Raw genomic sequence first — 11,587 nt, forward strand, 5'->3', positions numbered from 1 at the left:
AGTCTCAAACTCCTGACCTCAGGTGATCTAACTGCCTCAGCCTCCCAAAGTGCTGGGATTACAGGTGTGAGTCACCGCCCCCAGCCTCTTTACCCTCCTGTTGATTTTGCCATGATTCTAAAATTTCTCTAAAAAATATAAAGTCTTTACACCTAAAGTAATTCTGTGTGTGTGTGTGTGTGTGTGTGTGTGTGTGTTTGTGTGTGTGAGGAGGGGTAGACAAGTCAGTTCAATCCACAAATACAGTTTTCTTGCTGATCTCACTTTTATCCAGGGATACATGTTTGACTAGAGAAATAGAGGCTTCTTAGACTTCAGGCAATCCTCTATAAATATTATACTCTCAGCTGAGCTTTCCATAAGTATTGAGCAACTGTGGGTTTGAGGGTATGTTCTCTGACAAATCCTTAGAACACAACTATTCTGTGTTTGCCAAAGCACAGAGCTATGTGTCTTAAAAGTCAACCCAAATGAAGGATGAGCCAAACAGGAACCAGTCCTTGAATTGAAAGCCACTGCCCTTCTGTGTGGAGGTAGGCCAAGGGAATATTCACTGTCAGGGCCAATATAACTCTTGGGAAGCAAGTTGTGGTCTGGTTTAGCCAGAGATGAGCCAGACCCCTAAACTCTAAATTAGAGAGCATCACCATAGTGATTTTAGGCAGCAAAAATTTAAAACAGCAACAAAATGTCAGTCATGAAAAAGCTCAGGAAAGACCTAGCTTTGAACAATGAAACTTCCTAATGAGCCAGCCACCAAAGAGAAACTTGTTTAAAAGATATGTCTAGGTAACTGAATGAATCAACGTACTGTACAGGATTGTTATTGCCGAACTTGATAAATGTTGGGGAATGTCTACTCAGAATGGTGATTTTGATTTTTTTTTTTCAAGATGGGGTCTTGCTTTGCTGCCAAGGCTGCAGTTCAGTGTTATAGCTCACTGCAGCCTCAACCACCCGGGCTCATCCTCCCACCTCAGCCTCCCGAGTAGCTGGGACTACAGGCATGCACCACCACACCCGGCTAATTTTTGTAGTTTTAGTAGAGATGGGTTTCACCATGTTACCCAGACTGGTCTGAAACTCCTGACCTCAAGTGATTCATCCGCCTCGGCCTCCCAAAGTGTTGGGATTACAGGCATGAGCCTCCGCGCCCGCGCCCAGCTTGAAGCTTCTCTTTTGTAGCTGTCATGCCTAGCTTGTGACAATAAAACTTTCTGCTAATGGGGATAGATAAAGCATCTATCTTCTTACTTCAAAGTGATATTAAGTTATGAAAGTACTGCTCAATTTCAGCAGGACTTTCATAACTTAATATCACTTTGAAGTAGTAGATAGATGCTTTATCTCAGAATTTCCTCAGAAATTGAGGAAAAGCCAGTACACATGACTTGTTGACTGAATCGGAAAATGCCCATCAGGTTAAATGGAGCAGAGTCCTACTGATCCTGCCCTTCTTATTTGATTGGCAACTAGGAGTGACTGAAACTACATTTAGGCAAAATGCTAAATGGTCAAGTGTTAAAATCAATATTTACCTGAAGCCAAGGCCTAAACTAAATAATGCTATCAGAAAATTTCTGGAATGCAACAGTAAATCCAAAATTGTATTGAAGCATTATTAAATGTCTTTTGTTTAAAAATAAGGTTTTCAGCTACACAAGGTGGCTCACGCCTATAATCCCAACACTTTGGGAGGCTGAGGCAGGAGGATCGCTTGAGGCCAGGAGTTCAAAACTGGCTGCCTGGGCAACAAAGCAAGACACTATCTCTACAAAATTATTTTAAAAATTATCCAGGTGTGGTAGCATAGCCTGTAGTCCCAGCGATATGGGAGCCGGGCAGGTAAGTGCTGGGTAGAGAAGGGTGGGGTCCCTGGCCAAGGGCTCCACCCTCGGGCCTGTGCCCATGGACCTGAATGAGGACAGGTATTTCTGTTTTCACGCCCAAAAAGTTGCCTTTTGGCTGGCCACCGCCTCCCACCCCTGCTGGCATCCTGTGCCCATAAAAACCCAACACCTAGCGGGCACAGACACAAGCAGCCGGACATTGAGAGGAGCAGAGGAACACCCCAGCAGATACTGGTAGACCAGCAACAGTGGAATGGCGCAGATGCCAAGGGGATTTCTGCCCAGGGCGGTTGGAGAAGAGTCCCACCGCTGGGTGGCCCGACTCCAGGGTAAGACCACCTTCCCACTCTATTCCCTGATTCCGGCTCCCTATCCATCTAGCTACCTCCACCACTCAATAAAACCCTGCACTTAACCTTCCAGCCCATGTGTGATCTGATTCTTCCGGTACACTGGGCAAGATCTCAGGCTGTCACACTCACCCCATGTCCTTGAGATAAGGCAGAGGGTCTACTGAGCTGACTAACACAAGCCGTGGAACACACGCCCACTTGGGCTTCGGGAGTCCTGCTGTGGGGCCAGAGCCCAAAAGCACTCTTTGCAGCCTCTGCACCTGCTTGTCTGCATGCTCCTTCTAGGGGTCTGAGCAGCAGGGCACTGAATAAGGGAACCGCACCTCTGTTGCATGCCCTGCAAGGGGAATAAGAGAACTCTCTCATTTCACCAGCTAGTCTGGAGGCTGAGGCAGGAGGATCACTTGAGCCTGGCATTTCTAGGCTGCAGGGAGCTGTGACTGTGTCACTGGGCTCCAGCCTGGGCAACAGAGTGAGGCCTTGTCTCAAAAAGAAAAAAAAAAAAAAAAGAAGCTTTTACATTGAACATTTTTATTAATAGGTATATTTTTTGAGACAGAGTCTTGTTCTGTCACCCAGGCTGGAGTACAGTGGCAAGACGTTGGCTCACTGCAGCCTCCACCTCTCAGGTTTAAGCGATTCTCATCATGCCTGAGCCTCTCAAGTAGTCAGGATTACAGTTGTCCGTCACTACCCATGGCTAACTTTTGTATTTTTCGTGGAGATGGGGTTTCACCATGTTGCCCAGGCTGGTCTGGAACTCCTGACCTCAAGTGATCTGCCCTCTTTGGCCCCCCAAAGTGCTGGCATTACAGGCATGAACCACCGTGCCCAGTCAATATAACATACTTTTAAATGACTTTTTTTTTTTGGTGTACAGGTCTCTAAAGAGTTCATAAACAGTTTTATGGTGGTGTTGTTCGGAACTTTCCCTCTTTCCCTCTCTGCCGTCTTTCTGATACTTTCAGGTTTCTAAGGCTTCCATATTCAGTCCTCTGACCAGAAAACTGAGATTTTTAGTTAGTTCATTCTGCCATATATTAATACTTCTTGTGACTGTGCTCCTGTCTGGAAGGAAAGAGAGAGGGAAATGAACCAATGGGTGTTTGCTTCCCCGTCTTGTTACCACAACTCCTCAGAGTTTTAGGCCCCTGTGAGGTGCTTTGACTATTGCAGCCACTGCTGCTGTCCACGCTGTGATAGGACTGCAAGTTTACTTTGAATTATTGTCTTCTTTTCCAATATGTCTGCTACCACATACTTTATGGAGTTCTCAAATAGATGCTCCATGCATTCTATCCAGGTTTTATAGCTGCATTCAGTGGGAGAGGCAGAGTGGAATGTGCTTCTACAACTTAACTAGAAAACCAGCTCTTGATGTTTTATACAATCTTTTGAGAGAAATTTGTCTTTGAACAGTGGACCTAGATGTGTTAATAGAGCAATGTAATAGACTCTTAAGATACTGGCTGGGCATGGTGGCTCACGTCTGTAACCCCAGCACTTTGGGAGGCTGAGGTGGGCAGATCACTGGAGGTCGGGAGTTTGTGACCAGCCTGGCCAACATGGTGAAACCCCGCCTCTACTGAAAATACAAAAATTAACTGGGTGTGGTGGTGCATGCCTGTAATCCCAGCTACTCAGGAGGCTGAGGCAGGAGAATCTCTTGAACCCGGGAGGCAGAGGTTGCAGTGAGTCAAGATGACACCACTGCACTCCAGCCTGAGTGGCAGAGTGAGACTCCATCTAAAAAAAAAAAAAAAAAAAAAAAAAATTATCTACGAATTGCCACCTGTGTCTTAGCATTCATTGCATGTGTGCATCTAGTCAAACTCCGGAAGCAGATTTGCCTAGCTCATCTACAGTTGACCGTAGACGCAGGAAGGAGCCCAGCTAAGACCGGAAGAACTGCCCAGCTGAGCCGAATTAAACTGACAACCTGCAGAATTGTTAGCCAAATAAATGGTGTTTTATTAAAACCACTAAGTTTTTGGGTGGTTTTTAAAATAACATAGCAATAACTAACTGCTACTGTAAGCAAAGTACAACAAAAGCATTAATCCATTGTGCTCTGATTTTAAAAAGGATTTCTGGTTGATTTTGCACTTCCAAGGGTACAATGCACAAAATTTTAAAAGTAGCATAGCTAATAGTATTGCTAATCATTTTTGTGCACAGTAGAATATAATTCAGACAAAACATTTTTCAGTAACTTAATTTTTAGGAGGAATTTTGTACCTGAGATTCATAGCTTGGGCACATTTCAAAAATCCTTCAATTTCAACTACTGAAAATGATTGGCAGTCTGTAAGCATCATTTCAACAAGTTTTGTTTAGATTCTTAAACTCCATAGACTCAACACGATAAGGAATTGCCTTAAAGGATTCCTGTAAAGTCTGTTTTTTTGAAGCTTGCTTAATGAGAATCAAATGAGCTTTGGTTACCTTACTTGTCTCTAACACTTTCTTGTCTTTATAGTCATTACATTCTTTGTTACTATATTTGGATGAAACATGATTTTTCATGGCTGTTGCATGTGATTTTGGATTTTTTTCCTCATGAAATTTGGAGGCAGAAAAGTTGACATTTAGCTTTTATTTTGTCTTCATAAGCTATGAAGGATTTTCAAATAAGACTTTTTCTTAAAACACTCATGGCCTTATAATTAAACAACTGAACATTAAATAAAGTTATTTATTTATTTATTTATTTATTTGAGACAGAGTCTCACTCAGAGTGCAATGGCGTGATCTCAGCTCACTGCAACCTCCGCCTCCCAGGTTCAAGCAATTCTCCTGCCTCAGCCTCCCGAGTAGCTGGGACCACAGGCATGCGCCACCACACCAGGCTAGTTTTTGTATTTTTAGTAGAGACAGGGTTTCGCCACGTTGGCCAGGCTGGTCTCGAACTCCTGACCTCAGGTAATCCACCAACCTCAGCCTCCCAAAGTGTTGGGATTACAGGCGTGAGCCACTGCCCCCAGCCAATACAATTCTTAAAGGTTATTTTGTTTATTGTTCCAAATGCTGATACAAAAAAACAATTCTACAAAGATTAGAATTATATCTAATTTTTATTTTTGTTTTATAATTTAAAAAAGTATTTGCTCAAAAAGAATATGATTGTCTTAAATGTATTTGGCTACTGCATATTATCCTAATATTTTATTTTATTTTATTCTTGGTTTTTGAGACAGGATCTCACTCTATGCCTCAGGATGGAGTGCAGTGGTGCAATCATAGCTCACTGTAACCTCAGACTCCTGGGCTCAAGTGGTCTTCCCACCTTAGCCTCCTGAATAGCTGGGACTACAGATGTGTGCCACCACACCTGACTAAGTTTAAAAAAAATTTTTGTAGTCTTAAACTCCTAGCCTCAAGCAATCTTCCCATTTTGACCCCCCAAAGTGCTGGGATTACAGGCATAAGCCACAGTGTCTGGCCCTTAATATTTGTATTGACTGTTCACCTATTTCCCTATTTATTAATAACTTTTTGTAAGTTCCTATGTTTGTACACAAAATTAGATACTTTCATAATCCCCATTAGGTATTGTAGCATTTAACTCCTGCCATAATCAATATATATTTATACTTCAAAGGACTGAAACATTTCAACATATAAGGCATGTGGGGAGGTTTTCACCCCAGTTGACATCTAGAATGCTTACCTACATTTGAAAATGCTTAGATATTAACAATAAACCTAAATTATATTCTTTGTTCATATTATCGACAATTTGGTACTGATTATATATGATGATAACATATAAGATCACGTCTTGCACCAGTTCTGGGATGGCAGAAGTAGTGTTGAGGTAGACATTTGGCCTTCCAAAGGGTAAGGCCAAAGGTGAGAGCAGATTTTGGCCAAATATTAAGGCCAAAGCTAACTTTCTTTTCTCTTCTTTTCTTTTTTTTTTTTTAGACAGAGTCTCGCTCTGTCGTCCAGGCTGGATTGCAGCGGCATGATCTCAGCTCACTGCAACCTCCACCTCCCAGGTTCAAGTGATTCTCCTACCTTAGCCTCCTAAGTAGCTGGGATTATAGGCGCTTGCCACCATGCCCAGCTAATTTTTATGTTTTTAGTAAAGATGGGGTTTCACCATGTTGGCCAGGCTGGTCTCAATTTCCTGGCCTCAAGCGATCCAGCCGCCTTGGCCTCCCAAAGTTTTGGAATTACGGACGTGGGCCACCGCGCCCGTCTCCAAAGCTAACTTCCAATGCATCCCTACAGCTGACTCTTACTTTTTCCCCTGCTCCAGAACTGTCCTAGATGATGTGACTTAGAAAGTATCTGGGATGATTTTAATCCATAAGGGCACACAGAGGAATATTATAACATCCTGCTTCATTTGGCTTCACTTCCACATAGCATCCCATGCCTTCACTAATACCACCCCCACCCCTGCCCCAGAAGACACAAATCTCTTCCTTTTGTGAACCATTTTGGTCAGGCTGGTCTTGAATTCCTGACCTCAGGTGATCTGCCAGCCTGGGCCTCCCAAAGTGCTGGGATTACAAGCATGAGCCACTACACCCGGCCTATCCTGGTACATTTTCAAAACCAAGAAACTAACACTGATACATTGCCATTATCTAAACTGGGTCCTTTTAAAATTACTAGGGTGGGCAAGTTAAGTGGAGAGTGCACCTGCAGTGAAAAAAGGGAGATAACTGAAAAAAGATGAAAGAACTTGACCAGATTCTTTTGTAGTTAATAAGTGTGATGATTGGATTTTCATGCTCTTATGTGAGATGTGTCTCCCTCAAACCTTGTCATGGCATCTTGGCACATTACCCATCTGATGTGGAAAAAAAGAAAAAAGAAAGAAAGAACTTGATCAGGAGACCAAACATAAGAAGAGCCAGAGAGGACCATGGTTTTCTTTAGAGAAGAAGAGGCTGCAGAGGTGAAACATCACTGGAATCATTAAATGATTGTTGGAGGTTGTGCATTGTTTCTAATTTCCCCTAAGTATAGACGTAAAAATTGCAGGAAACCACTCTTGGATGGAAGAAGCCACATTAAATGTTGGAGGAAGTTGCTGAGGCAGGATCTCAAGAGTTGGGTGGAAGAAGAACCGGTGGAGCAATGATGTCCTCAGAAACCAGCAAACATACTAGGCAGACTTTCCAGTTTTAATGCTCTTTATGGTTTTGTAAAAAGTAAGAACAGCCTTTCTCTAACAAGGGATATCCTGAACAAGAGATGGGTTGCCCTCAAACTTCTGGTTGTCTATTGCTGATTAAAAGGAAGGCCAGCTAAGCACAATGCAGTATCCTAGATAGGATCTCACTATGTTGTCCAGGCTGGCCTTGAACTCCTGGGCTCAAGGTATCTTCCCACCTCAGTTTACCAAGTAGCTGGGACTGTAGGCACATGCCACCATGCCTGGGAAGACTGGTTAACTTTGATGAGAAATCAGAAAAGACCTTGAGTACCAAGGATGGACTGTGAAAGTGAAGGATGAGGTGTAGAACAAAATGGGGAGAGAACACTGGAAATTGCCTCACTTACTTCAGGCCAAGAGTTCTGAAAGCTCCCCTAGCAATTTCAGTCCCTGGGAAGCTTCTGTAAAAATCTTTATTTTAAACTTTTATTTTAGGTTCAGAAGTACATGTGCAGGTTTATTATATAGGTAAACTCATTTCACAGGGGTTTGTTGTACAGATTATTTCATCACCCAAGTGTAAAACCTAGTACCCAATAGTTATTTTTTCTGCTCTTCTCCCTCCTCCTAACCTCCACCCTGAAGTCTGTTGTTCCTTCTTTGTGTCTGTTATTCCTTCTTTGTGTTCATGAGTTCTTCTTTGTGTTCATGAGTCCTTCTTTGTGTTCATGAGTTCTTCTTTGTGTTCATGAGTTCTTCTTTGTGTTCGTGAGTCCTTCTTTGTGTTCATGAGTTCTTATCATTTAGCTCTCACATAAAAGTGACAATATGCAATATTTAGTTTTCTGTTAATGCATTAGTTTGCTAAGGATAATACCCCCCAGCTCCATCCATGTTCCCGCAAAAGACACAACTGCATTCTTTTCTATGGCTGCATAGTATTCTATGGTGTGTAAGTACCATATTTTCTTTATCCAGTCTGACATTGATGGGCATTTAGGTTGATTCCATGTCTTTGCTATTGTGAATAGTGCTGCAATAAACATTCACATGCATGTGTCTTTAAGGTAGAATGATTTATACTCCTCTGGGTGTATACCCAGTATTGGGATTGCTGGGCTGAATGGTAGTTCTGTTTATATCTCTTTGAGGAATTGCTATACTGCTTTCCACAATGGTTGAACTAATTTACACTTGCACCAACAGTGTGTCAGTGTTCCCTTTTCTCCACAACCTCGTCAGCATCTGTTATTTTTTTGACTTCTTAATAATAGCCATTCTGACTGGGGTGTGAGATAGCATCTCATTGTAATTTTGATTTGCATTTCTCTAATGATCAGTGATGTTGAGCTTTTTTGCATATGCTTGTTGGCCACATATATGTCTTCTTTTGAAAAGTGTCTGTTCACGTCCTTTGCCTATGTTTTAATGGGGTTGTTTGTTTTTCTCTTGTAAATTTGTTTATGTTCCTTATAGGTGCTGGATATTAGGCCTTTGTCAGAGGCATGGTTTCTAAAATATTCTCCCCCATTCTGTAAGTTGTCTGTTTACTCTGTTGATAGTTTCTTTTGCTGTGCAGAAGCTCTTAAGTTTAATTAGATCCCATTTGTCAATTTTTGCTTTTGTTGCAATTGCTTTTGACATTTTTGTCATGAAATCTTTGTCCGTTCCTGTGCCCAGGATGGTATTGCCTAGGTTGTCTTCCAGGATTTTATAGTTTTAGGTTTTATATTTAAGTCTTTAATCCATCTGGACTTGATTTTTGTATATGGTGTAAGGAAGGGGTCCAGCTTCAATTTCCTGCATATGGGTAGCACCATTTATTGAATAGAGAATCTTTCCCCATTTCTTGTTTCTGTCAGCTTTGTCAAAGATCAGATGGTTATAGGTGTGCAGCCTTATTTCTGACTCTCTATTCTGTTCCATTGGTCTATGTGCCTGTTTCTGTACCAGTACTATGTTGTTTTGGTTACTGTAGCCCTGTAGTATAGCTTGAAATCGGGTAATGTGATGCCTCCAGCTTTTTTTTTTTTCTTAGGATTGCCTTGGTTACTCAGGCTTTTGTTGTTGTTGTTGTTCCATATGAATTTTTAAATAGTTTTTTCTAGTTCTGTGAAGAATATTGTTGGTAATTTGATAGGAATAGCATTGAATCTGTAAATTGCTTTGGGCGATATGGCCATTTTAATGACATTGATTCCTCCTGTCCATGACCATGGAATGTTTAGCCATTTGTTTGTGTTATCTCTGATTTCTTTCAGCAGTGTTTTGTAATTCTCCTTGTAGAGATTTTTCACCTCCCTGGTTAGCTGTATTCCTAGATATGTTATTCTTTTTGTGGCAATTGTGAATGGGATTGCCTTCCTGATTTGGCTCTTAGCTCGGTTTTTTTTTTTTTTTTGCTGTATAGGAATGCTAGTGATTTTTGTATGTTGATTTTGTATCTTGAAACTTTGCTGAAGTTGTTTATCAGCTGAAGACCATGGGGATTTCTCAATATAGAATCCTGTTTTCTGCCAACAGGGATAGTTTTACTTCTTCTCTTCCTATTTGAATGCCCCTTATTTCTTTTTCTTGCCTGATTGCTCTGTCCAGGACTTTCAATACTGTATTGAATAAGAGTGGTGAGAGAGCACATTCTTGTCTTGTGCCAATTTTCAAGGGGAATGCTTCCAGCCTTTGTCCATTCAAGTATGATGTTGGCTATGGGTTTGTCATAGATGGCTATTATTATAATATTTTGAGGTGTGTTCCTTCAATACCCAACTTATTGAGAGTTTTTAACATGAAGGAATGTTGAATTTTATCAAAAGCCTTTTCTGCATCTATTGAGGTAATCGTGTGGTTTTTGTCTTTAGTTCTGTTTATGTGATGAATCACATTTATTGATTTGTATATGTTGAACCAACTTTGCATCCCTGGTGTTAATGGTGGCGGGTGTCTAGGTTCTTGGCATCTTGAACAAAGAATTGGACAAAATGCACAAATAAGGCAAAGAAGGGATGAAGAGATTTATTGAAAATGAAATTACACTCCACAATGTGGGAGCAGACCTGAGCATAGGGGCTTAAAGACCCTGTTACAGAGTTTTTATGAGTTTAAATGCCCTCTACTTGGGGAATGCCCTATGTAAATGAAGAGCATGAAGTGAAGTTACAAAGTCATTTACAGCATATACCCTATGGAGAGGATATTTCCTGTTATAACTGAAGTGTGAACCTGCCTTATGTTCCCTGCCTCCAGACCCTATCTATTTTCCTGCCTCATCTCCCCCGGAGAGATATGATCCCCATAAATCTTTATGGGAGGAAGAGGGACTAATGGTCTTTTTTCTGTAACTGCTTCATGCTGGCTTGGAGCGTAGTCCCTACCTATTGGGGATCATAGAACTTGCCCTGCTGTATCTAGTTGAGGCAGGGCAGCTTCTTGATGACCAGGGGTGGTGTCTTCACCTCATCTGAAGCTTGATGGTCTCTAGGTGAGAGGAAATGAATTAGGTTAAAATATTTAATGGGAACTTCAGGGGGTGGATACCTATGCTGTCAGAAATATTTGTTATAGAGATTTGCAGGAGAAAAAACAAAACCTGGTCTGTTCTAGAATCTATGTGTTTCCTTAGCACAAACCTTAGCACGAGTGACTCCATTTTGGTTTGGTTTGATTTGTTGGGGGGCCTAGTGTATGAACTTAATTCAAAACAATGGGCTCTCAGAATTTTGTTTAAAAACATTTTCCCTTCTTGGTCAGGTTCTCACTTAGGTGAGCATGTGACGAAAACTTAGGGCCTTAGCGCCACTCTCAGTTGACATCATTTTGGATTTCCAGTCTCAGCACGTCATTTATAGGTTACAGTGTCCTCATGGTTGCACATTTCTTTTAGCTCTTGTCATTCCAGTTGCAGAGAGACCATACGACATTCTAGAAATGGCTGCATGCAAGCATTTAAAATCTTTGAGAGAATACAACGCATGAGAGAGACTATTATTATAACTATTGTGAGGAAAATACCAAGAGTTTGGAGTATTCTCCTTACTCAAGGTTCCCATAAAACAAACCTCCTAAAATTAAATAGATCAAAGAATGAGCTAGATAAAGAGTTTACTCACTTGGCTAAGCAATTTTTTCATCAATCCTCTACCAATGAATTTCTATAATCTTCATTTGATGTATTTCTCCATAGGCCACAAGTGCCAGCAGCTGCACAGGTACTTTTCTGTTTAACTAATTCTATTATTTAGCATAACTTTCACAAGAGAATCTAAAGTCTGTTG

The 11,587-nt window shown here is 41.3% G+C and overlaps 1 non-coding gene across 1 annotated transcript; it reads left to right on the forward strand.

Annotated features, from left to right (window-relative positions):
- The first annotated feature begins 6,907 nt into the window (after positions 1-6,907).
- On the forward strand, positions 6,908-7,013 carry LOC116272282. Its single transcript, XR_004180998.1, has one exon. It is a non-coding gene; the product is annotated as a small nucleolar RNA U13 (small nucleolar RNA).
- Positions 7,014-11,587: the final 4,574 nt, after the last annotated feature.

This window comes from Papio anubis, chromosome X (assembly GCF_008728515.1).
Source record: "Papio anubis isolate 15944 chromosome X, Panubis1.0, whole genome shotgun sequence".
NCBI classification, from domain to species: Eukaryota; Metazoa; Chordata; class Mammalia; order Primates; family Cercopithecidae; genus Papio; species Papio anubis.